General features: G+C 49.2%; 1 protein-coding gene across 8 annotated transcripts in view; it reads right to left on the bottom strand.

The window, feature by feature from the left end:
• The window catches only part of CUEDC1 (CUE domain containing 1), a 94302-nt gene that overhangs the window by 38876 nt on the left and 28350 nt on the right, over positions 1–27076 (bottom strand). The window contains exon 1 of one of the 8 annotated variants that reach the window (XM_065531299.2): positions 1784–2160. The exons of the other annotated variants lie outside the window; for them this stretch is intronic. The gene's annotated coding sequence lies outside the window, so the exon portion shown is untranslated. Of the gene's footprint in view, positions 1–1783; positions 2161–27076 lie in introns of those variants that run through there. 8 annotated transcript variants of the gene reach the window in all.

The raw sequence follows: 27076 nt of genomic DNA, 5'->3' as shown, positions 1-27076 counted from the left end.
AAATGGGAGGGTAGGACTAAATAATCTCCAAGACTCCTTTCACCTCCAACATCCTCTGTGTCCACTCTAGGTTCCCAGCTGGTCCACAGGTATATAAACTGAGTTTCACAGACTGCTTGGTCCCTATAGCAGCCAGCACACACTGTAGATACTCATGACAAAAAGTTCCTGTCTGGTTGACTTAAGGAAACCTGCAAAAATACCTTACCTCTGGCTCTAGGCCCTAAACAGATGACTTCTGGATCGTCCATGCCACCTATCCCTCCCCTGAATATTTATTTTCTTCATTCCAGCCCCAGCCGTGAGCCAACCAGGACTCTGTAAACATTGAGTGTGCACACCTGGGCTTAGTCAACAGTCATCAAACAAAGGCACTGCCAAATCACCTCACAAGCCCAAACTTGCACCTACTCTGTTTGTCACAGGGAAGCAGCCACCTGAGAGGTGTGAATGGTGTGCTCCCCCTCTCCCAGCACAGAATGGGCATGAGGGACTGGGCTGTATAGAGGATGTAGCCGAAATGGCCCCAGCCTACAAATGGGTTACAAGTTTAATCAGACTTAAGGGATGTGAGAAAACAGCATGAAAAGCAGCCAGCAGTTGCTAGAATCTTCCAGAAGCAGCTAGACATTTCTCAGTCCCTTGGCTCCTTTGATGATCATCATTAAAACATGATGCATTGGCCAGGCGTGGTGGCTCACACCTGTAATCCCAGCACTTTGGGAGGCAGAGGCGGGCTAACCCCCTGAGGTCAGGAGTTCAAGATCAGCCTGGCCAACACAGTGAAACACAGTTAAACCCCATCTCTAAAAATACAAAAATTAACCACGCATGGTGGCAGGCACCTGTAATCCCAGCTACTCGGGAGGCTGAGGCAGGAGAATTGCTTGAACCCGGGAGGCAGAGGTTGCAGGGAGGCAGCGGTTGCAGTGAGCTGAGATTGCGCCATTGCACTCCAGCCTGGGAGACAAGAGCGAGACTCTACCTCAAAAAAAAAAAAAAACAAAAAAAACAAACAAAAAAAAAACATGATGCATTCAGTGCTTGAACCCGGGAGGCGCAGGTTGCAGTGAGCTGAGATCACACCACTGCACTCCAGCCTGGGCAACAGAGCAAGACTCCGTCTCAAAAAGAAGACCATGATGCATTCAGGTAGGGCTTGAACACTGCTTGCTGGTGGCAAACATATGACTGCCTCATTCTTCAAGGTCTGTGGATCCCTAACAGTAGAGTTGTGGGGATTATCAGACCCACAGCCTGGACACGGGGTGAATTGAGATTCATGCTACCTTTGTGTATGGTGAACCTGTGTGCATGTGCAAAATAACTAAAGAGGAAGGATGAACAGGAAAGGCAAGGATGAAAACCCAGCTTCCACAGGGGAAGCATCTGTGAACTGTAGCCAGGATCTGCTGATCTTAGCCATTTGAGAATTCCAAGAGAGATCATCCTCTCACTCTGACCACACTGACTATCCACAATGATTGTGCTTTATGTGTGCACAGCACTCAACAGCTTACGATGCTGCGGGAAAGTCCCCAAACCCTTTGCATTCAGCCAGGCTCCAGGCTGGGTACAAACCCTATAGCAGAGAGCTGGCCTGGGTGCCATGCCATCCTCACAACAATCCTATGAAGCAGGGACTGTTATTTTGCAGAGGAGGGGATTGAGGTACAGAGGAGTTAAATACCTTGCCCCAAGCCTCGCAGCCAGGAGTAACCAGGTCAGGATTCCACCCCAGAGCCCACACTCCAACCCCTCACCACGCTGTCACCCCACTTACAATAATGAACCTCTGCGCCTCTGCATGGGACAAAGAGGGAAACTGAGTCTTCCAGGAGACCTGGGCACATGTGAGGCCATCCTGGCAATGATCCCACCTCCAGCCATCCAGGAGCAGGAGCGAAGCCGCTGCATTGAGTGTGTAGGTGCAGCGGGCCAGCCAGGCAGCAGGGAGGTAAAAAAGCAACGGGGCACCTCAGCTCTGAGCTGGGCAGGTGAGGCACCACCACATGCTTCCTCTGCCACAGCAGTCCCAGGCCAGGAGGGCACCTTGCCAGGCTCCACTGCCACCCACAGCATGGCCTCCCTGTCCTGGTCTGGGCTCTCATCGAGTTGTATTTCCATGGCAGCCACAACGGGCAGCAGCCAGGGTGAGTCAGGCCAGGCAAGAGGAAGTGACCACACTTGAAAATTATTAACATGCAGGGCTGAGCTTGAGGCCTTTGTTCTTGAGCAAAGACTGTAGCATTTCACTTTCAGGAAGGAGCTAGGAGGGTGGGGCAGGCTCAGAATTGCACAATCAAAGCACAGGCTCAAACACAGACAGGTCCCAGGTGGAAGTCAGCTTAGACAGGCCACCTGCAGAAAAGTGCAGGCCAACCCACGGCCCCATATAGCAGGTCCACAGAGAAAGTACAGGCCAACTCATCTCCACTGTCTTTTAAATCAGAGACTGGGCACAGTAGATGAAAACCTATATAATCTCAGTGCTTTGGGAGGCTGAGGTGAGAGGACCACTTGAGGCCAGGAGCTTGAGACCAGCTTGAGCACCTTTCTCTATACAAAAGGAAAAATTAGCCAGGCATGGTGGTGCGCACCTGTAGTCCCGGCTATTCAGGAGGGTGAGATGGGAGGAATACTTGAGCCCAGGGTTCAAGGCTACAGTGAGCTATGATGGCTCCACTGCACTCCAGCCTGGGTAACAGAGAGAGACCCTGTTTCAAAAACAGAAATCAGAAAGGATTTCCAACAGGCATAAAAATCAGGGTTTTGTGGTCAAAGGTGTTCCAAGTCAAGGAGACCAAGTGAAGGAGACACAAGGCTGGCCACAGAGGGAAGGATGGGACTCTGCGCAGCCAGACCCCAGTGGGAGCCCTGTGTCTGGGAGAGATGAAAGACACCCCCTCGCCCCAGCTGGCAGGGGGCAGCCCCAGCTCTACGAAGGCTGCCTTCCTACACCCCCTTGCCAAAAGATGGCACCTCTCCTCCAACCATGCAGGTGTCCTGGCCCCCCAACCCCACCGCATCTCCTAGGCGAGGGAAACACCCATAACTGTCCTCACGGGCACCCAGCAACCCTGAAACACTGTGTCTCGGGCAACTTTTCAGAGCTGCAGCTGTTCCCTTAAAAAGTCACACGTCAGCCACCAGGAGTGGTGGGAAAGGCTGATTTCTGGAGAAGAGGGATGAAGGCTGGGGAAGTGGGAGGGAAGGAAGGGAATATGGTCACCAGAGGAAAAAAGTCAACAAGGAAAAATCTGATTCTAAAAACATAATGCAAACAACAAAAAAACAGGCTTTGAGCAAGCCTCATAAGCCCTGGGGCTCAGGCCTGTCCTTCGTTCCCGGGGAATGGGCCCTTGCTTCCTGTCCCATTTCACAGGGGTCATCAAGAGGCTAAGATTTCACTCTGCTCCCCTCCTGCACTTCATGAGAGCTTAACCTTGAGGCCTTCGAGGAAATTAGGAGAAACAAGAACCCTGTCCTTTGGCAATTACAAAGTAAATGGCCCTAGGGGCCCGGCATGGCGGTGGATCTCGCTACCGTGGCAGGGGGGCGGTGGGGGGCGACCTCATTCCCACCCTTCCTCAGCTCTGCAGGGTGGCTGCAGCAGAGGTGGCTTGTTTAGGGAAGCTGCCTGCTCCGTCCGTGCTGGGACCACAGGGGCAGGCCACCCACCAGGTCCAACTCACCCCCTCACGAAAGCGGCTCTTTTTGTAAAGGGCTTTTGGGGACAGGAAGCAATAAACAGAGTCAAGCGGCCAAGATGCAGGGGCTGATTATGCAGTGTATGGAATTTCCAGGCCTCTTTGTACTCTCCCACCAGCTGCCCGGGGCTCTGCAGAAAAACGTGCTGGAGAAAGCCCGGCTGGTCCCTGGCTTTACAGGTGGCCTTTTGCCAGGCCTAACTGGGCCTTCCTGAGTGAGCGAGGGGGCTGTACGCCTCGAGGGCCCTACAAGTCACCACGAAGAACAGTGCCACCCGGTACCACTAGAGACCAGCAGGCTAATGGCGACGGCTTCTCTCTCTCTGACTGACACACACACACACACACACACACACACACACACACACACACACACTCCAGCCTGCTGCTCAACTCTCCACCCAGCTCTAAGTCACTCCGGTATTCCCAGAGGGGAGGGGATGCCTGGCTGCGCTGCCTGCATGCTGAGGCCAGGTGGGTGGCCCTCCTTCACAAGGAAGCTCACAGCTCAGCTTAGTTTAGCTGCACTGGGGGTGGCAAGCAACTCGGGAAAGACTGAGGCTGGTGGGGAAGGTGGCTCTGGGCTGGAGGGCCTCCCCAGTGCGTGCTCAGCTCACATTCCCCAAACAGGCTGTGATCTGGTGAAAGGTAGGCCCAAATGTGCAAAGCCATAAATGCAGATCTAAAATGGGGAACCACCCACTTGTCTCTCAATACCCTATATGCAATAAACAACACAGGGCATGACCACATGCAGCCGACACCTTCCAGTGTCAAATAGGATCGCATGAAATAAACTAAGTGGCCAGGCCATGTGTACGCTATACCATTTTTGTTCAAATGTCTGGATGTCCATGTGTATACTTGGGTACACACAGGAAGACGTCTGGGTGGATATGCACCAAATCTCAGGCAGCAGTTACCTAAGAGGAAGGGTTGCATGGGGGCAACTTCTCTTTGCTTCATGTACCTCTGTAACCTTTTGGTGTTCTTACAAGAAATATGCATTATTTCTGCAGTCTGAAATAAGATATTAAACAAAATAAAGTTCATTGTTGGTGGTAATGTGAAATGGCACAGCCACTGTGAAAAAGATAGTGAAACACAGTGAAAAACCACAGTTTGGTGGTTCCTCAAAGTTAAACACAGAATTACCCTATGCTCCAGTGATTCCATTCATGGGTATATACCCCAACGAATTGGAAACAGGACTCAAATAGGTCATTGTACACCAATGTTCATAGTGGCGTTATTCACAATATTCCACAGCTAGAAACAACCCAACTGTCCATAAATAGATAAATGGATAAATAAAATGTACTCTACATACTTAGAACAATGGAATATTACTCAGCCACAAAAAGGAATGAAATGCTGACATAGGCTACAATGTGGATGAACCTTGAAAACATTATACTAAGTGACAGAAGCCAAACATAAAAGTACAAATATTGTATAATTCCACTTATATAAGGAACCTACAATAGGTAAATTCATGGAGACAGAAAGTAGAATAGAGGTTTCCAAGGACTGAGGGAAGGGGGAGAATTGGGGAGTTATTATTTAATGGGCATAGAGTTTCTGTTTGGGATGATAAACAAGTTCTGGAAATGGATAGTGGTGATGGTAGCACAATAATGTGAATGTACTAAATGCCACTGAATAATACGCTTAAAAATGGTTACAATGGTAAGTTTTACATTTAGTATGTTTTACCACCAAGAGAGAAAGACAAATAAGGCACCAGGTTGTAGAAGACACTATGAGTCAGGCCGGGCGCAGTGGCTCATGCCTGTAATCCCAGAACTTTGGGAGGCCAAGGCGGGTGGATCACCTGAGGTAGGGAGTTCTGAGACCAGCCTGGCCAACATAGTGAAACCTCATCTCTACTAAAAATATAAAAATTAGTCAGGCATGATGGCGGGTGCCTAATCCTAGCTACTCAGGAAGCTGAGGCAGGAGAATCGCTTGAACCCAGGAGATGGAGGTTGCAATGAGCCGAGATTGTGCCATTGCACTTCAGCCTGGGCAACAAGAATGAAACTCCGTCTCAAAAAAAAAAAAAAAAAAAAAAAAAGGACAACATCATGAATCACCATCACCAGGCAGAAGAGGGCACTACTTGGGCTATTTAGAGAGAGGGCAGCCAGCACACAGGAAATCCTGGCCTGCACAGAGGGCCTCTGTCCCCATCTGCATGGAGTGGGCTGGAAGACAATGACACCCCTGTTGATGAGGGCTGTTCAGATGGCCTGCAGAGTCACGCATGCCACAAGGCTGGGGGAGACGGCACTGCAGGGATACTTTCCAGACATTTGAAATCCTTGGGTTATGATACGCTAGGAAACAGTTATTTTAAAAGGTTAGTGTGCTAGAAAACAAAGCATGCATCAGGGAACCTTGGACAAGAGGGGACTAGGGAAGAGAGATGCTGGAGGAAGCGGGCAGGAGAGGCTGGGAAAAGAGCATCAGTGGACAGTCTGTCCTAGAGGGCCCTCAGCCAGGCTGGATCATTCACTCCACAGACAAGAGCACGCTCCCAGGTTCAGGGTAGTGGGAAAGTGGGGGTAAGCGATAAGAGGACCCTATTTACATCTGGTAAATACCTCTGTACATCTGCAGTATCCCCACAAATCTTGTTCAAAAATACATGATGGGCCGGGCACAGTGGCTTATGCCTGTAATCCCAGAACTTTGGGAGGCCAAGACAGGCAGATCACTTGAGGTCAGGAGTTCGATACCAGCCTGGCCAACATGGCTAAACCCTGTCTCTACTAAAAATACAAAAATTAGCTGGGCGTGGTGGCAGGCACCTGTAATCCCAGCTACTCAGGAGGCTGAAGCAGGAAAATTGCTTGAACCCTGGAGGTGAAGCTTGCAGTGAGCTGAGATCATGCCACTGTACTCCAGCCTGGGCAACAGAGTGAGACTCTGTCTCAAAAAAAAAAAAAAAAAAAAAAAAAATATATATATATATATATATATATATATATATATATGGTACCTATCTAAAATGAGAATGAAAAAGTTGCCAGTGCACCCCACCCCCCTATTCTTGCAGAAGGCCCAAATTCCTGTGATTTGAGGCCAAGCCATAGGATCCAGAATAGGGAATAAGATGAAAACTACCAGGGTGAGCTGAACACCATTGTGACTGGACCTTGTTCACACACGCGTGCCCACTGGCCAGCCACCAGGCATCAGGTTCTTTTTGAGATGAAATCTTGCTCTATTTCCCAGGCTGGAGTGCAGTGACGTGATCTCAGCTCACTGCAACCTCCACCTCCCAGGTTCAAGTGATTCTTCTGCCTCAGCCTCCTGAGCAGCTGGGACTACAGGTGCTCGCCACCACACCTGGCAAATTTTTGCATATTTGGTAGAGACGAGATTTTGCCATGTTGGCCAGGCTGGTCTCGAACTCCTGACCTCAGGTGATCCACCTGCCTAGGCCTCCCAAAGTACTGAGATTACAGGTGTGAGCCACCGCACCTGGCCATCAGGTTCCTCTTGAAAGAGAGAAGCACAGAGGAGCTTGGGCACACCCAAGTAGGACCCCGCATGCTGAGAACTGTGATGCCAAGACAGGTTTCCCAGGGGCATGGTTTCCTGAGGTTTAGCCACTTATCTCCAATCATGCAAGGACTAAGAGAAGCCTTGCGTGGAGCACATTTGTGGTCAGCGGCAGCTCTGCCTCACTTGAGATAAGGATATTTAAAGAGTAGATTTTTAAACAAAAGGATGTTGTATCCAGGGGCTCTCTGAAACATGCCAGGTATTATTTGTCTCTACATGTATGCATTTGTGTGTGTACACCCATTAGAAAGAAGACAGGCAGTTTTGAAAGATCATAATGTGACTGGGTGTGGTGGCTCATGCCTGTAATCCCAGCACTTTGGGAGGCCGAGGCGGGCGGATCACAAGGTCAGGAGATCAAGACCAACCTGGCTAACACGGTGAAACCCTGTCTCTACTAGAAATAGAAAAAATCAACTGGGCGTGGTGGCGGGCACCTCTAGTCCCAGCTACTCAGGAGGCTGAGGCAAGAGAATCCCTTGAACCCAGGAGGCAGAAGTTGCAGTGAGCTGAGATGGTGCCACCTCACTCCAGCCTGGGTGACAGAGTGAGACTCTGTCTCAGAAAAAAAAGAAAGATCATAATTTAGCCACTATGGCTGTCTCAGAGACCTACTTCTTCTAGAACTTACTGTCTAATAAGGTAGCCGCTGGTCATGTGTGACAATAAAAATTTTAATTTTAATTAAAATTAATTAAAATGTATTTACTAATTTTTTTTTTTTTTTTTTTTTTTTGAGAACAAATCTCATTCTGTTATGGCGAGATGGGTTTTCACCATGTTGGCCAGGCTGGTCTCAAACTCCTGACCTCAATCCGCCTGCCTCAGCCTCCCAAAGTGCTGGGATTAAAGGCGTGAGCCACCGCGCCTGGCCTGAAATTAAATAAAATGTAAAATGCAGTTCTTTGGTCATCCCATCACATTTCAAGTGTTCATCAGCCATTATGGTTAATGGCCATGATATTGAACAGGACGTATTTTAGAACATAAGCCCTGATTCACTGTAACTGGAAGGGCTTTATTATGACTTTCTGGGGGAGATCAAGGACTATGGATGGTCAATCCCCGGCAGAGGAGCCCTCCATATCTCCTGGGCAGACACGGCTGGGGTGAGCTCTGTGTCCTCTCATCACTGAGTCCTCAGCCTCATCCAAGATCAAAGCACTGGCTGTTTCCTGTGAAACTTGACACCCAGGCAGAGAGAAGCAGGGGTCCAGCTGGGAGCCTAAATTCTGATGTCCACACTAGCAGGGCCCAGGCCTCCAAGGACCAGGCTCAGAAAGGCTCTCCCAGTTTGCCTCACCAGGGAGAAGGATGTCTTAGCATCCCTAGGCTCCTCCCCTGTTCCCTGTCCTGGGTGTGCAAATGCAAAACTGCTTTCTTGGGCTTCTCCAGAGCAATGGGAAGGAGTTAGAGAAAAAGGGCAGCTGAGGCGGGGATATATATATGTGTGAGGGTAGAGAGCAGGTAAGTGCACATTAAAGAGAACCCAATGGTCAGGCTAAGGAAATAACCGAAAAAGGTTCTAGCAACACAATGACTGGGTGTTTGATTCTGGTTTGGTTTTGTTTTGTTTGAGATGAGGTCTCTCTTCTGTTGCCCAGGCTGGAGCGCACTTGCAGGACCATAGCTCACTGCAGCCTCAAACTCCTGGGCTCAGGCAATCCTCCTGCCTCAGCCTCTCGAGTAGCTGGGATCTCAGGCACAGGCCACCATGCCTAGCTCCCTCCATCCCTTTCTTTTCCTTACAATTTCTGTGTTAAAGAACACAGGCCATTCAATGTTAGCCTTCCCCACAGACTGGAGTTCATGGAGTAAGTTTTTTTTTTTTTTTTTTTTTCTTGCTAAACTTCAGTGACCTCCTCTGCTCAACCCATGGGGATCCTGTGACAATAAAAATAAAAAACACACCTGAAAGCACATAGGGAAATGCTTATGGTAGTTTAAGCAAAGAACACAAGATGCAAATAAGCACAGAATGCAAATTGACATATATATGTTATGTTTTCAACTACAGAAAAAAAACGCATAGAGAAAAGGATCAAAAAGATCTATGCCTAGGGTGGGGCACAGTGGTTCACACCTGTAATCCCAGCACTTTAGGAGGCTGGGGCAGGAGGATCACTTGAGCCCAGGTGTCTGAGACCACCATGGACAACATGGTGAGATCCTGTCTCTTATAAAAAGGAAAGCAGGCCGGGCGCAGTGACTCACGCCTGTAATCCCAGCACTTTGGGATGCCAAGGTGGGCAGATCACGAGGTCAGGAGATGGAGATCATCCTGGCTAACACGATGAATCCCTATCTCTACTAAAAATACAAAAAAAAATAGCTGGGCATGGTGGCAGGCGCCTGTAGTCCCACCTACTCGGGAGGCTGAGGCAGGAGAATGGTGTGAACCCGGGAGGTGGAGCTTGCAGTGAGCTGAGATCACCCCACTGCACTCCAGCCTGGGCGACAGAGCAAGACTCTGTCTCAAAAAAAAAAAAAAAAAGGAAAGCAAAAGGAAAGGGAAAGAAAGGAAAGGAAAAAGAGAAAAGAAAAAAGAAAAGAAATATGCCAAATATATCAATAACTGTCCTGGATGGTGAAATTTTGGGAGCACCCCCTTTTTCTTCCTTTATTTTTCCACAATTGGCATATCATAATGTGATCATGAGGTGACAAGTTCTCTTTAAAACATTTCAAAGAAGAGTGCCCTTAAAGTATGGCATGAGATCCAGTGTATCACCAGGCCTTCACAGTACCCCGTGGCTTTGCTCTGTTACCATGGCTACCACCAATCCAGCTGAGACCCTCAGCCTCCCAAGCCTGCTTCCCTGATGCCTTCAAGCTCCTCTTGCCATCTCCCTCCCATTTTCTCTCTACGCCACCAACGGAAGAGCAGGCCAGGTCCCTTCCAAACTTCTCGGTCTGTTATGTAAAGATCACATCCAGGCCGGGCGCGGTGGCTCATGTCTGTAATCCCAACACTTTAGGAGGCCGAGGTGGGCAGATCACGAAGTCAGGAGATCGAGACCATCCTGGCTGACACGGTGAAATGCCGTCTCTACTAAAAATACAAAAAATTAGCCGGGCATGGTGGCAGGTGCCTGTAGTCCCAGCTACTTGGGAGGCTGAGGCAGGAGAATGGCGTGAACCCGGGAGGCAAAGCTTGCAGTGAGCTGAAATCGCGCCACTGCACTCCAGCCTGAGAGACAGCGAGACTCTGTCTCAAAAAAACAAACAAACAAACAAACAAAAAAACACAAAAAATCACATCCCTCCCTCTGCATCAGCAGTCCTCATGCTCAGTGAGCATCACTGTCACCTGGAGGGCTGGTTACACACACATCGCTGGCCTCTACCCCCAGAGTTCCTGATTCCCTGGGTCTGGGGTGAGGTCCAAGAATCTGCTATCTAACAAGCTGTTAGGTGATGCTGACGCCACTGGTCTAGGGACCACACCTGTTCTCCCTAAACAAGCCCTGTCCATCCTTCAAGACCTCACTCAAGTTCTCCTGTCCCATGAGGCAATCTCTGAGAACTTCAGCCAATATTGATCTCTCTCCGCCCTCCCAGAACACCTGTTCCTCTTAAGGGTGGTTTGGTAAATGGGGAGAGCACTTAGCGGCCATAATCAGGGGCAGTGTAGCACTTCAACACCTGCTGTCTTGTGTGGCTGGCTCTCCTTCATCCTATCAGTTCTCTTTCTTTTTCTTTCCTTTTTTTTTTTTTTTTTTTTTTTTTTTTTTTTTTTTGAGACAGGGTCTTGCTCTGTTGCCCAGGCTGGAGTGCAGTGGTAGATCTCGGCTCACTGCAAGCTCCGCCTCCCGGGTTCAAGCAATTCTCCTGCCTCAACGTCCAGAGTAGCTGGGATTACAAGCGCGCACCACCACACCTGGCTAATTTTTGTATTTTCAGTAGAGACGGGATTTCACCATGTTGGCCAGGCCTGATTCAACTGATCTCCTGACCTCAAGTGATCTGCCCTCCTCGGCCTCCCAAAGTGCTGGGATGACAGGCATGAGCCACCGTGCCCGCCCCTATCAGCTCTTAAGGGCAGACTGGGACAGACATTTCTTTAGTGACTCCTCATTACCCAGGAGGCATTCCTCATGTCCCAGGTGAACTGAATCTGTCTCATTCTCAGGCACCCCAGTGACATTCACAGACTTCTAATTATTCACTCGCTCATTCACTGGCAGTCCAAAAAAACACTTACTGAGCACCTACTGTATGTCAGGATATGCAAAATAAAAACCTCTTTTCTTCACAGAGGCCAAGAATTACAATAGCATGAGTGGCAGCAGAAGCCTACAGAAGGTGCTCTGTGAGGATCCCTCCCAAATGCAGTCCAACGCCCCCACCCCTGGCCCTGGAGACCGCTACACACACACAACCTTGGCCCCAGTTGCAGGTGCTGGTGCCTGCCAACAAGCACACACAGTTGCAGTCACACCCTCATGTAACCATGGTGAGGATTTGGCTGCCATCATAGGCTCTATTGTTCCCCAGCTAAGCCACCCTGGACTCAGGGACAGGATTTATGGGCAGACATTGTTAGGAGAACAGATGTTCGGGCAGGCGGGCCTGGGACCCGCTGGAGGGAGTCAAGAAGACACTACCTCCTAATTAATAGGCGGTAAATGTCGGAGGAACAGACTCCTGTTCCATTTCTTCAAACATCTGGGGTTCCGGACACTTACGCCCTCTGCCAGGCGAGACATTTGGAGCAGGCTGAAGAGATCATAGATTCTGGAAGGTAGATGTTGGTTTCTCTGTGATCTTGGACAACTTTTTACTTCTTTGTGCCTCAGTTTCACTATGTACTAATATTTACTACTCAAAAAAAGATAGTAAAGCCAAAACACACACACACACACACACACACACACACACACACACACACACACACACGACAACAGACACCGTTTAGAAGAATAAAGGCCTCCCTGGCGCACTGATTCTCAACTGGATGGGTGCATCAGAATATCCGGGGAGCCTTTTACTTTCTTGCTTTTTTCAGAGACAGGGTCTCACTCTGTCACCTAAGCTGTATGTAGTGCAGTGGTGTGGTCATAGCTTATGGTAGCCTTGACCTCCTGGGCTCAAAAGCGATCCTCCCACCTCAGCCTCCAGAGTAGCTAGGACTACAGGCACACACCACCAGGTCCAGCTGCTAACTTTAAACAATTTTTTTGTAGAAACTGGGTGTCTCCAGGCACGGTGGCTCACACCTGTAATCCCAGCACTTTGGGAGGCCGAGGTGGGCAGACTACCTGAGGTCAGGGGTTCGAGACCAGCCTGGCCAACATGGTGAAACCCCGTCTCTACTAAAAATACAAAAAATTTAGCTGGGTGTGGTGGCAGGTGCCTGTAATCCCAGCTACTTGGGAGGCTGAGGCAGGAGAATCACTTGAACCCGGGAGGTGGAGGTTGCAGTGAGCCGAGATCATGCCACTGCACTCCAGCCTGGACGACAAGAACAAGACTCCATCTCAAAAAAAAAAAAAAAAGATAAAAGAAACTGGGTCTCACTGTGTTGCCCAGACTGATCTTCATCTCCCGGGTTCAAGTACTCCTGCCTCAGCCTCCCAAAGTACTAGGATTACAGGCATGAACCACTGTGCCAGCCTCTGGGAAGCTTTTCAAAGAAAAAGCCCCAGGTGTCTTTGTCAATTCTACTGAATCAGAATTTCCTGAGGTGCACCCAAACGCCATCCCCAAGACCCCAAGCAAGTCAAAGAGGAGTGCAGGGAGGAGCAGAGGCTGCAGGAGCTGTAAAGCAGGGACAGGGCCCAGGGACTCTGGGGAGGAGAGGTCAACATTAAAGAACCCCTCCTTTCTGCCTCCCATCCAGGGATTTCTAGAGAGGAAATACCATCCTCCTTATCTGAACTGACCAGTCCTCCAGGGACCTACTGATTCATCCAATGCATGGCTGAGTCCTGGGCCACTCTTCCTGCTGGCCACCACTGGCCAGCACCCCACCCCAGCATATTTCCCTGGCCCTGGGTTCTAACTCCTTGGTCCCAGAAGCCTCACCCTGGCCAACTGCAACTCTCTATTTCAAGGATTCAGGTTGTAGATCTCCTCCTTCAGAAAGTCCTCTCACATGCTCTTCTTGGCTCACTCCCACGTGGCTTTAGCCTGTTGAACCCTCTCTCTCCTCCAGCATCAATGTGGCAGCACGAGTCACATGTTCTCACGATTGCCACTGTGCCCGTTGGTGGCCCCAACAGATGGTGCGGGATTTTTTGGATCTCATTCAGTTCTCGGTCCCCAACACCTTGCTCAGTGCCCAGCATAGAGCAGGCAAGGAATATGTCTACTTATGCTGATCAGAAGAAAGGGAGAGGAGGAGATTTTAAATCAAACAGTTCTCCTAGGCACATTTTCCAGAAAATTATAGCAAATACTTATATTAGCATGTCCTGTGTGCCAGAGAGAGAAGCCTGAGACACAGGGGGTCAATAGTCCACAGGGTATCTCTGCTTCAAAGAGAAAAAGAGTTATACCTTGGGGGGTCAGGAGGAGCTACCTCTGAAGTCCTTGCTCCCTGTGCCTTAGAGGTCACAGTGACTCTATAACTTCACCCTTTGGATAAAGCAGAGGTTCAGGTTGCTGTGTACAGGGACAGGAGCAATTTATCTCTGCAGGAAGTCTCTCTTAGTGAGGTACCAGGGATCCTGTTGCATCCATTTGGGAGGGTCTGGGAGTCAGCAGTCCCAACTGGGAGCTCCTGGAGCTCGATTTAGAAAAGGGACAGTTTAATGCTATCTGGGGCCTTAGCATGAAAGGGCTTTTCTTTCCCATGTCCAGACTCCCAGGGGAGAGAGAAGGCTTCCAAGTCTCCTAGCCTGATGGTTTGAGAGAAGCAGAGGGGTGTGGCCTGCACCTGCCCCACCTGGCCTCTCTGGGTCCAGGATCAGGCCAGGCAGGAGGAGGCCCACTAATCCTGGGTGCATTACTCAAGGGAGACTGTGAAGAAAAGCAGGAACTCTGAGTGGCATTAAAGTAGGCAGGAAATAAAATGTATTCAGAGTCAGCTAGCGTAATTGAAAATGAACCATATGCCAGGCACTTGGCAAGGTGCGTCCCCACAGTCTTGATTTAATTTTCACACCAACCCAACGAGGCAGCTACTATTTTCCTTGTTTTACCAACAGGAAACTCAGGCATTGTTCTGCTGGAAGGAGAGAAGGTCAGGAGGCAACCCTCAAAACCTGGGGGTGTTTGGCCAAGGCCAAGTAGAGATTTAAGGGTCTTCAAGTAAAGCATTAAGGATTCTTACTCTTCATTTGCTATCTTTCTTAAAGACAGAACAAAATAAAATGGGATTTAGGTTGGATTCCAAGAAAAACTTCCTGACTGTAAAGAGGTATTAGAAAGTTCATTTCCTAGGACAGATCCCTGAAAGATGTAACCACATCAAATGCCCATTCTGCAGGCAGGAGACTGGACAATTTGACATTTACCACCACAGGCATGCTCAGGGGTCCCCTCAGGTGACTGGGCTCTATCTCCCATCTCGAGTGAGGCTTGTGGACAATGCAAAATCTAAAGTCAAACACATCCTTTGCTAAATTTAACAAGGAGATAGGCATAGAGTTCAGATATTAAAATGAAGTCTTCTTTTAATGAATGGGCAGGGTTTGGAGTTTGCCAGTGTCATCAATGAGGTTACTGTGGCTACATTAAAGTTAGCACATGTGGCCGGGCGCGGTGGCTCAAGCCTGTAATCCCAGCACTTTGGGAGGCCGAGGCGGGCGGATCACAAGGTCAGGAGATCGAGACCACAGTGAAACCCCGTCTCTACTAAAAATACAAAAAAAATTAGCCGGGCGCGGTGGCGGGCGCCTGTAGTCCTAGCTACTCAGGAGGCTGAGGCAGGAGAATGGCGTGAACCCAGGAGGCGGAGCTTGCAGTGAGCCGAGATCGCGCCACTGCACTCCAGCCTGGGCAACAGCGTGAGACTCCGTCTCAAAAAAAATAAATAAATAAAATAAAATAAAATAAAGTTAGCACATGAGTGTTGGATGATGCAGTTTATCAAACCAGCAGGGACTGAGCAACAACTCAGGCAGAAAACTGGCACCTGGCCTTAGGGAGCCCTGTCCTGCCTGGGCACCCTCGCCCACGTGCCACAGCTAAAATGCTGGTAGGACCTTGGGGACTCAAGGCAGGGCTGCCACTGCCCCCGGCTGTTTGGGCCAACACTTGAGCTCTGGCCTGGAACAGAAGGCTCCCTAATAGGTTGTTATGAGCCTGGGAAGGCGGAACAAGCTGGGCAGGGAGGAGAGGCCTCGGGAGGCTGTCTAAAGACACGCTCCCAAGCCGAAGGTTTCATTTCCTGCCAAGCAACTCGCCGGTTTGCATCAAACACAGAATTTACTATTCACCATAGAACAACCATATGAAAAAAACTTTGCAGAGTTTACCCAGATGTAGGTTTTCCTTAAGGTAAAAGAGGAGTCATGTTACCAAAGCCGCATCTTCTCACGAGTTCAAAACCTCTCCACCCTCTCAGGAGAAACCAAGGCCCGGAAAGGTTAAAGGCCTCGCCCTCAAGGTCCCACCAAAGAATCCGAGCTGGTGCCAGCTCTCCGACTCCTACCCAGCAACCCGCCGCAGGTGGCCAGCAGCTGCCTCTGAGAACGCAGAAGGCCGAGGGGGGCTGAGAGTGTTTATAAATCACAGCACTCTTGCTCCATCCCGATGGCCTTGTGATGCCTGAGGCATGAGGGCAGGCCAGGACAGGAGCCATGCAGCAGGGTCTCCCACCCCAGGCCCTCCAGGCCCCCAAAAGGCTTCCTGTCAGGCCCTGCACTGCCCCCTCCTCCGGCTTTGATCTCAAAGAGGGGAGGGGTTGGAGAGTCCAGAGAAGTCCCCACTTGGCATCGATTTGCCCAAAGCAAAGGCAACACAAAGGCTGCACCTGTTTCCATGGAGATGCGACGGGGAAGCAAGGGAACAAAACAGGGAGAAACACAAACCCGTCACCACCTTCCAAGCCAGTGTGATCGATGCTGGCGGACCAGAGCCCTGACAGGAAGACAGCGGAAGGATGAAAGGTAATCAGTGGATCTAGAAGCCACACTGGGAGCCCTTTCAGGCCACAGAGAGGAGGCCAGCAGCCTCCCCCACCCCCAGCCGCAAACTCGCCTGGGCGCCACTCTCGAGAACCAGTCCAAGCAAAAAGTCCCGGACGGAAATCCACAGCGAGCACTTACTTTACAAAAGGATTCCTTGCTTGACTAAGGGATTCCTCCAAGCAGCAAAATCCCACCTGGAGTGCACTGTCTGTTTTGTTTCAGTATTCACTTCTCTGAACAGGAGGAGGAGGGGGCCAAGGGAGTAACTTCCAGGGGAAAGTTTGTGAGAAGAGATGAGGGGATGGAGGGGTAGGGACTGGACTCTGTTCATAAAACATCTCCTAGGAGAGGCCCACAAGAAAATGGAGACGTGGCAGCTTTAGAAGAGAAAGGTGAGCAGGCTGAGTGCCTGAGGCCCATCCAATAGGGAGGACATGGGAACATGAACAGCAGAGAAGGCTGGGCGGCAACAAGTGTCCCACTAGGTCCCTGAGGTTGCCACCAGGGCACACAGGCGCTCTCAAAGCCACCGGGCTATGAGGAAATGTGGGGTCAGCCTAATCTCCCCCAGGGTGATGAGAAGGCCAGTGGCTTGATGCCTCCCCGTGAAGGCTGGAGGAAGATGCCAACAGGAGGCCCAGCAGATGGCCGGGGCTCAGAGGCTGTCATAAGGGCCTCTTGACTGGCACTCACCGTTCATCAGGTGACACATACTAAGTGCCACTTAGCACATGTGGTCATCCTGGGACAAAGAGGCAAGGCCACGCACCAACACAGCCCTGCCGTTGGAGAGTCTCAACCAGGCCTTCACTCCACTGAGTCTCTTCCTGACTATAATTCTTACAGGGAACAAAACCAAGGATAACAATAACATTTACTGAGCATGCCGTGTGGGCCTGACGCTAACACTTGTCTCATTGATCCTCTCAACCTCCCATGAGAGAGAGGCCTTTCTTTTCACCATTGACTGATGTGGAGACAGGCACAGAGAGGTAAATAACTCGCCCAAGGTCACACAGCGAGTAACTGGCAAAGCTAGGATTCAAAAATAGGTCTGCCCAACTTCAGAGCCTGTGAACAGCAGGCTCAACACCTGCCACATTAGCCTCATTTAACAGGTGGAGACAGTGAGGCTGAGAGAAGGCAGGTGACATGCACTGAGGCAGAGGCTGAACTCTGAAGACCAGTTCTCCTGACCCACCCCAAGGCTTTTTTGCCTTGTGAGGCCTCCTCTAGGAATGCCAGCTGGCTTTCTTGGTGGTGTATGTGGACTTCTCTGTGTAGTCACTTTCCTGTTCTGGATCTCAGTTTACCCCCTGCAACAAGGTGGCATCATTAAGAGTGTGAGCCCCTGCTGTCTCACGGAGAGGAGCTGAGAAGAAACATGGGGTGTGCATTCAAGGTATTACCAGCGAGCTGGTAGGAGAAGCAGGCTCAGTCACAAAGATCCACAAGCTCTGTAATGTCCACAGAGCAAAACCCTAGGTAGCATCTCCAGGCCTCTACTCAACAGTCTTCCCACCAGAGTACATGTGCAAAACCCTCAGGGAACCTGGGGACTTCCCAGGGGTATTCAGACATGGATTCGCCTTCCAGCGAATCAACTTCTAAAAGCTCCACTTCCTGTGCTTCTTCCTAAAACTGATCAGCTGGGAACCCTCTGTGTCTGCCAGTTCTCTCTTCACCAAGGCCCTCGTAAACTCTTCCCAAAAGAAAGGCCTACCCCCAGCCATCCCAGCCTCACCCTGGTATCCTGCCCTGTGTTATAGAAGAGACGACGGAAGAATGCAGCCCTCATGGGAGGAGTTCCAGGAGGACAAAGAACTTCCTTAAGACGTTGAGAAGGGGGCCTTATCTATCTTACCTACCCATCTGTTTATTTTAGGATTAGAATTAGGAAGCTGACACAGGGACACCTGTTTAACCTGTTTAATAAATATTTGAATTAAAAAGAGGAGTCAGAGTTTTTCCGACACAAAGTATGATTTGGCTGGCTGGTCTAACCACAAGATCCAGCCTGGGCAATTAGGAATTATGGTGGACGTTTTCCACAACTGCCTGGGCTGGGTTTGCCGTTCTAAGGCTTTGACAAAAATAAATTTGAAGCAAGTATATGGCATACAATAGGCCTGGAAATACATTCCACTTAAAGTTATGATAAAACATTTTATATGTAAATTTTTATTTTTATTTTTTTGAGACGGAGTCTCGCTCTGTCACCCAGGCTGGAGTGCAGTAGTGTGATCTCGGCTCACTGCAGCCTCCACCTCCCGGGATGAAATGATTCTCCTGCCTCAGCCTCCCCAGTAGCTAGGATTACAGGCGTCCGCCACCGCGCCTGGCTAATTTTTGTATTTTAGTAGAGATAGGGTTTCTCCATGTTGGCCAGGCTGCTCTTGAACTCCTGACCCCAAATGATCCTCCTGCTCTGGCCTCCCAAACTGCTGAGATTACAGGCGTGAGCCACTGCATCCAGCAAATATATGTCAATTTTTTTTTTCTTAATTAATTTTTATTTTGTGAAACAGAGTTCTGCTCTTGTCACCCAGGCTGGAGTGCAATGGCGTGATCTCGGCTCACTGCAACCTCCGCCTCCCAGGTTCAAGCAATTCTCCTGCCTTAGCCTCCCAAGTAGCTGGGATTATAGGCATGTACCACCATGCCCAGCTAATTTTTGTATTTTTAGTGGAGAGAGGGTTTCACCACATGGGCCAAGCTGGTCTTGAACTCGTGATTTCAAGTGATCTTCCCTCCCTGGCCTCCCAAAGTGCTGGGATTAAGGCGTGTGCCCAGCAATATATGCCAATTTTTTAATATATGAGGGGATACACAGTTGTTCAAAATTCTTTTGAGGTGTAGGAGTGAAAGAAGTTTGAAGCCTGTTGCTTTCCTTCCCTGGAGCCATGATCAAAGGCTTAAGCTCCCATACCAACAGACCCACTAAGCCATATACATAGTAAGTTCTCAAGAGAAGGTAGCTGCAGTGTATACAACAAGCACTAGACCTGAAATCTGGGTATAACTTTATTTCTGCCACTTCTTAGCTGTGTGGCTCAGAAGGTTAAGTCATCCATCTTCCTTAAGCCTCAGTTTCTCCCTAAGTACATGGAGATAATACCATACAAGGTATATTCAAAATCCTGATGACGAGGACATTAAATGAACAAGAGAAAGGGCATCAGCACAAACAGCCCCCAGTAATAGCCAACCAGCAGGCGTTTTCTGTTTGGCTTGGACAACTTGGTATTTGTCTCTAGACAATATTAATAACTAACATTTATCGAGCGCTCACTACGTGCCAGGCACTGGACTAAGTGCTTCACAGGCCCTGGCTCATTTTGTTTTCACAACAACCCTGCAGGAAAGGTACCATTCTTACTCCTGATCCACAGGCATGGAAAGCTTAAAGACTTGCTCAACTCACTCAGCCAGCAATTAAGGGCCCAGTAGGTCTTTTTGATTCCAGTGACTGTGCTCTAAAAACCCTCCCTACTCAAAGTGCAGCCTGAGACCAGCGGCATCAACAGAGACTGGTACCTTATGAGCAACGCAGGATCCCAGGAGCTGCTCCAAACATGCTGAATCGGTATCTGCATTTTAGCAAAATCTATGAGGGATTCATATGCACATCCAAGTTTTAGAATCATCACTGCTCTAAATCTTTAGTCTGGCTGATTTTACCATCCTGGTTTTATCTTGCTGAAGGTAATGTAATGTTTGCTTTCTCCATGCACACACACATACACAGCTGGCAATTAAAGCAAGCAAGATGGTCAGGGATTATAATAATCCATCAGCAACACATGCAAAATGCATTTTTAAAAAAGGGCTAAGAGGATCCACATCAAACTGTTATCAGTGGTTACCTCTGAGAAATGGGATGCGATGGGGGGATTAGGAGGAGCCAAAGGTGGCTTTTTATTATCTAAATTTTCTTTTCTTTTCTCTTTTTTTTTTTTTTTTTTGATATGGAGTCTTGCTCTGTCACCCAGGTTGGAGTGTAGTGGTGCGATCTCGGCTCATTGCAAACTCCACCTCCCAGGTTTGAGTGATTCTCCTGCCTCAGCCTCCCTTAGTAGCTGGAATTACAGAAGCCCACCACCACCATGCAAAGTTAACTTTTGTATGTTTAGTAGAGAACAGGGTTTTGCCATGTTGGCCAGGTCGTTCTTGAACTCCTGACCTCAGGTGATCTGCCCACCTCAGCCTCCCAAAGTGTTGGGATTACAGGCGTGAGCCACCATGCCCAGCTGAAATGTTTAATAAACAGGGTATAGTTGTAAATAGGTTATATAATTTAAAAGGAAAGCATGTTTTAAAACACATGTACAGATCACTGGGAATTAGCTGTATTTTATGAGCTCCGTCTATCCAAGGTTATTGTCAGCTATCCAGCCTCAGACTGTGGAAAGCCAAGGTAGGGAGTTAGTAGGGAGGTACTGGTGGAACAAAAGGAGCGCTGTGCTTGGAGCTGGAAGACTCCACTCCAGGCTCTGCCCCTGATTTGCCGTGCGATCGTGAGGCTCTCCTTCATGGGCCTGTGTTTCCTCTGCTATAAAATGGGGGGAATCCCCTTCCCCTTTTAGGGACCTACAGTGCAGTGAAAGGCATAAAAGTTCCTCGTGAACTGCAAGGTGCTTGGCAATGCAAGGGCCAAGTGTTTTCTTGAAAAGAAAAGAGACGAAAAAAAAAAAGCAGTGAAACATTCACCCGCACTCATTCCATTCCCCAAATACAGATATCCCATGACTTTATAAGGAAGATATACAGAGTAACCTGGATTTAGATTCCGTGGGAGCCTCAGGCTGATTTTCAAATCCTTATTCGAACTTAGAAGTTAGGCTTGGACGTGGTTCAAAACATGAAAAGAAAGGGCTATTTCTCAATGTCTGGCCCATTTGCTTTGTGCTTCTCTCCCGGTTTCTCTGCAGGATCATGAGTCTGGGGAGCTTCTGTCCCAGTGTTCTGTGTGCTTCCTGTCTGGGCACAGTGGCTGCCCTCTCCTTTGCTTTCATGGCTTTCTACCAGCACCTGTCTCCAGTGCTGCCTCTCAGTTGCTCTTAGAGCAAAAGACTTGGGGTCTGTGGTTCGGCTCAGTTCTCACCGCTGCCTCTGTTTTCCACTTTTTATCTTAGAAGTCAGACTTGGCCAGGCGCAGTGGCTCACACCTGTAATCCCAGCACTTTAGGAGGCCAAGATGGGCATATCACTTGAGGTCAGGAGTTCAAAACCAGCCTGGCCAACGTGGTGAAACCAGTCTCTACTAAAGATACAGAAATTAGCCAGGCGTGGTGGCATGTGCCTGTAGTTCCAGCTATTCGGGAGGCTGAGGCAGGCAAATCACTTGAACCCAGGAGGTGGAGGTTGCAGTGAGCGAGATCGTACCACTGCACTACAGCCTGGGGGATAGAGAGACTCCGTCTCAAAAAACAAAAAGAAATCAGATCTGCAGAAAGAGCAGCAAATGCTACCCCTCGCTCATCTGGAGGGTGTGGAGTTTGAATATGGAGGGATAAAGTGACTTGCTCAAACTCATACAGCCGGCTTAAAACAAACAGAGTTGGGTGGGGTTCGCTGGCCCCAAAGTCCAGGCTTCTTTATCCTTGCTTCCTCTATGACCTTTGGAAATAACCTCCTTTCCTTAAGACTTATCTATCATTCATTTGCAACTTGTCTGTCACTGACCTCACCCCTCTGTTCATTCTAGGAGACATGAATCCGGGGATTAAAAGTTGCTGTGCTTTTCCTCAAACAGAACAATCCTAAAACCACATAGTCTGAAAGTATCATTGAAACTGACCCAGAAGAGAATCCCCAGCCAGATTTTCCATGGAGAACCAGACCTGTCTAAACCAGTATGAGCTTTCATTACGGTAAAGTAATGGCAAAAGAAGCCTCAGGGCAGAAAATTCCAGACTCACTATTTCAGTGGCCTTAGGTGACTTGATTCACTTCTCTGAGCCTCCAGTTTTCTCATATGCAAGACAGGAAGAGTGCTACCACTTTTCAGTTTAAAAGGAAGATTACAAATAAGGATAAAGCTCTTCATACATAGTAAGAGCTCAATAAACAGCAACTATTACCATCATGATCACTGTCATTCCAGACCATCCATCCCAAAGACAGGGGTCTAAATCAGTTCTCCAATCCAGCTGCACATTAGAATCACCTAGGGAATTTCTCCCTCTCCCTCTCTCTTTTTTTTTTTTTAATAGGGTCTTGCTCTGTTGCCCAGGCTGGAGTGCAGTGGCACGAACATAGCTCACTGCAGCCTTGACTCAAGCGATTTTCCCACCTCATTTTTTGAATTTTTGTAGAGACGGGGTCTTGCCATGTTGCCCAGGCTGGTCTCAAACTCCTGAGCTCAAGCAATCCATCCACCTCGGCCTCTGCTGAGGTGCTAGGATTACAGGCATGAGCCTCGGCATCTGGCTGTGAATTTTATTTTTTGTTTACCAATTTCCAGCTAGCTCCCAGGTGATGCCAATGCCACTGGTCCATGGCACCCAAGACTCAACATCTTGGGCAGATGCCTGGAAAGGCTGTATGAATCTTCATCCCTGGACAGTCTCAAACGCCACCTCTGTCCAGCCAGGCTAGATTGCACTACCTCCTGGAAGCAGACAGTCAACTATATGATTGGGGCACGAAGACTCAGAACCAAAGCTTGACCCCAGGTGACTCTCTCTCTCTCTTTGGTTTCCTGTTGGCTTTTTGGGTTCTACCAAGAGCTGCAGACAAGTGTGGCCACAAAGATGCACTAGCAAATTAATCATGGTGCCACACCCTGCCTTCACGTAGAGTTACCGTCTCAAGATCATCCAAGGGAGAGTCAGAAGACAAGGGGCCTGGTCATTTTCACTCAGATAAGCAGGGTATAGGAGAGCATGGCCTGCCTTGGCTGGATGTCCCAGCCAGAAGGAGCTGAAACAATGGCCACTCTGGTCAACCAGACTCCTCTGATCAGCCAACCAAGAAAGCTTCCCACCAGGAGATGGCAAAGTAAAGGCACAGTTGATGGGCTCCCGTGAAACAAGAGCTGGTGGGGAGCTGGGTGGCAGGCCCCTCTGGCTTTGAGGTTGGTGCATTTTGTGACCCTGAATATCAACAAAACAATACTGACTGGACACCTACTATGTGCCAGACAATGTTACATAAATATTTTCATCTGATAATCACATCAACTTTGCAAGGCGGGCACCATCATCTTCATTGTACACCTGAGGAAACAGGCTCGATAGATAAGTAACAATGGAACTTACACAGGACAGAGCCAGAAATGAAACTCAAGCCTGTCCAATACTTCCTACTTCTACTTTTTTTTGAGATGAGGTCTTGCTGTGTTGCTCAGGCTGGGCTCCTGGGCTCAATCAATCCTCCTGCCTCAGCCTCCCAAGTATCTGGTACTACAGGCATACACCACTGTGCTCCAATTCTTCCTGCTGCTGCTGCTTCTTTTTTTTTTTAATTTTTTTTTTTTGAGACAGCATCTCGCTCTGTTGCCAGGCTGGAGTGCAGTGGCATGATCTCAGCTCACTGCAACCTCTGCCTCCCAGGTTCAAGTGATTTTTATGCCTCAGCCTCCCGAGTAGCTGGGACTACAGGTGGACGCCACCATGCCCAGCTAACTTCTGTATTTTTAGTAGAGACAAGGTTTCACCATGTTGGCCAGGATGGTCTTGATCTCTTGACCTCATGATCCGCCCGCCTCGGCCTCCCAAAGTGCTAGGATTATAGGCATGAGCCACTGTGCCTGGCCTCTTCCTGCTTGTTTACGTTGCTGCTCAAAACTCTTAAAAATCTCTGCGACTCATTTTACTCTTTCATTTGGGGCAGAGAAGAAAGGGGAAAGTGTGTAAATCAATAGAACTGGAAGTGGTGTCTATCCCATGTGTTGCGTGGCTAAGCAAGGCACCCAGCCCCAGGCCCAGGGCTGGAAATGAGACTCTATGAATGACCGAGAGCCAACCTGAGCCTGGGTCCCATCACCCCACTCCTGTATAAGCCACAAGAAGCTTCCTGAAGCTGTCGAAGGGCGCGCAAATGAGCATCCCACTTCTATGGAGCCGAGGGCTAAAGAGGCCATGCTAGAAGCCGCTGTCCCATCAAGGCCCCAGACCTGTACCACAGCCAGGTCCCTCCTGCTAGCACTTTGGCAAGCAGGGGCCTTGGCAGAGGCCCCAACTCTGGATTAATATTACACCAAGAGAACCCAAACAAATGGCTCCTGACTTTCACGCTCCATAAAGTTCTGAGGCTTAAAATAAAGATGAGTTTGGAGGGGAGGGGGTGTCAACAATAGTCAGCAATGGTACAGCCACAGGATGAAACACTGTACAGCCACTTAAAAGAGTGTCTTAAAACCACACCGTTCCATTAAAAATTCTCATTATGTAGTGTTACACCAAAAAGCCAGATTCAAAGGTATGTAAATCAGTAAGATCACAACTAGTTTTTAAAACCTGTGCACATTAAAAAAAAAAAAAAAAAAAAAAAAGAACAGAGGGAAATACAACCAAATGTTTTCAGCAGTAGTACTGAAATTATCAGAATGATCGATTTTACTGGAAATTAAACATTTTCCAGTTTTCCTTTAACGAGCACGTAAACTACCCAGAGGGCAAGGGGAACACATTCTGACTAAAATCCGTGTGTCTGAGAAGTCAGGATGAAGAGCTGCTGGGATGGCATAAACCCCTCCAGGCAGCCCACAGCAATGAGATGGGACAGGCACAGCTGTAATCCGGAGGCCCTCAGGGCTCTGCTGTGGTCACACCTAAACAAGCAAGCCAGTGGGTTACCCTTCCCCAGCGGCAGAAATTCTCCAGGGAACATAACCAAAAGCCCGTTAGCCCTTAGAGTACTCTAAAGGAGTTTGGCAAAGACGCTGCAGTGAAACACAGCCTGCTCAGGTGCTCTGCCCCAGGCAAAAAGACAGAAGACAGCTGCCACTGCAGGGTCCAGTGTCCCTTAGAGACCCCCAGCCAATGAGGATCCCTGCCAGCGCTGCCACCCCCAAGCATGAGGATATAAAAGAGATAAGCTTCACCATCTGGGGCGCAGGAACCTCCTGGGAATGCCTGCCTGAATGAGGGAGAATGGCAGGTCCCCAAGCCATGTGCAAATGTGAAGGAGGAAGAGGGTCAAAAGAGAAGGAGCTGCAGCAGCTGTCTCTAAAAGAACACTAATTACAGGGCCGTCCTGCCTTAGCCAGGCCTGGTACTGCCAGCAAAGATGCTCTCAAGCTCAACGTTCACCTGGCCACCTGTCCTGGGCTGCCTGTCCTCGACTGCCTGTTCTCTGCCGCCTGTGGTTGGCCCAGAGGTGGCAAGGGTGGTCTGGCTGGGACTGCAGGCCTGATGGCTCCCCAAGCTGGGTGGGGAGGCCCCAAGCCCAGCTTACTGGGATGTCCTCATCCTCGGGTCAGGGGCCCTGTGCCAGGAGACCCTGGAAAGTGGGGATAACTAGAGAACTTCCTTCTCTGGAAATGTTAGAGACCCACCAACACTGGAATGGAAAAAAGTGAAGTATTCATCCCTTGAAGTTGCGGGAGGGGCACAGTCAAGTGCAGAGGTGAAAAATGCCCGTTCTCCAGGGGTCCCTCACCTGCCACTCATAGCAAGGAGCTCAAGTTCACCATCACCAAAGGTGCCTCTGCATGGCCTCCTGTTGCTGGCATTTTGCTGAGACACTGGAGAGGACCCAAAGAGGCCCACACCAAGCCAAAAGGTGGGCAGGAGGAAAGAGCACTGGCCTAGCAGTCAGACTAGCCAGATCTTGTCCCCATTCAAGCCCCTTCACCCCCTGAAATAGGTGTGATACCCATCCTAGACACTACATCAAAACATTTACAGATCGGTGAGAAATGTATGAGATGGGACTTCTAAAAACAACCAAATTCTGGCCAGGTGCAGTGACTCACACCTGTGTAATGCCAGCGATTTGGGAGGCTGAGGTGAGTGGATCACTTGAGGCCAAGAGTTCAAGACCGGCCTGGACAATATAGCAAGACCCTGTCTCTATTTACAAATTTTAAAATAAAAAATAAATGTAAAGCTGTTAAAATCTAAACAAATGGAAAGTGTGATTAAGATGCATGGGAAGTCATTATAAAGTGAAGGCATTTTGCTTCTCTTTCAGGACAATATGCAAATTAGAGGCAAAAAAAATAAATAACTGCATTGTTTTTCTTTTCAGACCACTCATGTACCCACTGTAAAACAGAGTTATGGGGCTGCTTCTGGAACATAGGAAATGGGGCTCAGCGGCTGGTGCCACACCAGGCCTCTTGGACCAAAGCGGGAAAGGAATGACTCAGAGAGGGAAAGGAAGAGACAAAACCAATGAAACAGGAGGAAAAGTAGGGAGGTTGGAACCCGGCATCTCTGGGAAAGAGGCCCAGATGAAAGGGAGGCGCAGCTGGGGGAAACAGGCCGGCAATTGTTCACAGGGATGGCCGGCCCTGCTGCTTTGTGTGTTAATGTAATTAAGGGCTTGGTGGGGGCCGATGTTGAGAGTCCTTTAACTCCCTGCCATTCTCACAGAACGCCTGGGACACAGAGTGGGGCTGTTATGGATGGTGCCAATGGGTTTCTGGGCAGCTCAGTTAAAAGGGCATTCAGGGGCAGTCGGGCCTGGGCAGCAGGAGGTGAAGCCCTCATTCCAGGGTGCCTGAGAGGCACTTCCTCCTCCTCCCCACTGCCCCCGGGAGTCTCC

The sequence above is a fragment of the Macaca fascicularis genome, chromosome 16 (genome assembly GCF_037993035.2).
Source record: "Macaca fascicularis isolate 582-1 chromosome 16, T2T-MFA8v1.1".
NCBI lineage: Eukaryota > Metazoa > Chordata > Mammalia > Primates > Cercopithecidae > Macaca > Macaca fascicularis.
Note: the sequence above shows the minus strand (reverse complement) of the source record. Positions and strands in the feature narration are given on the sequence as shown.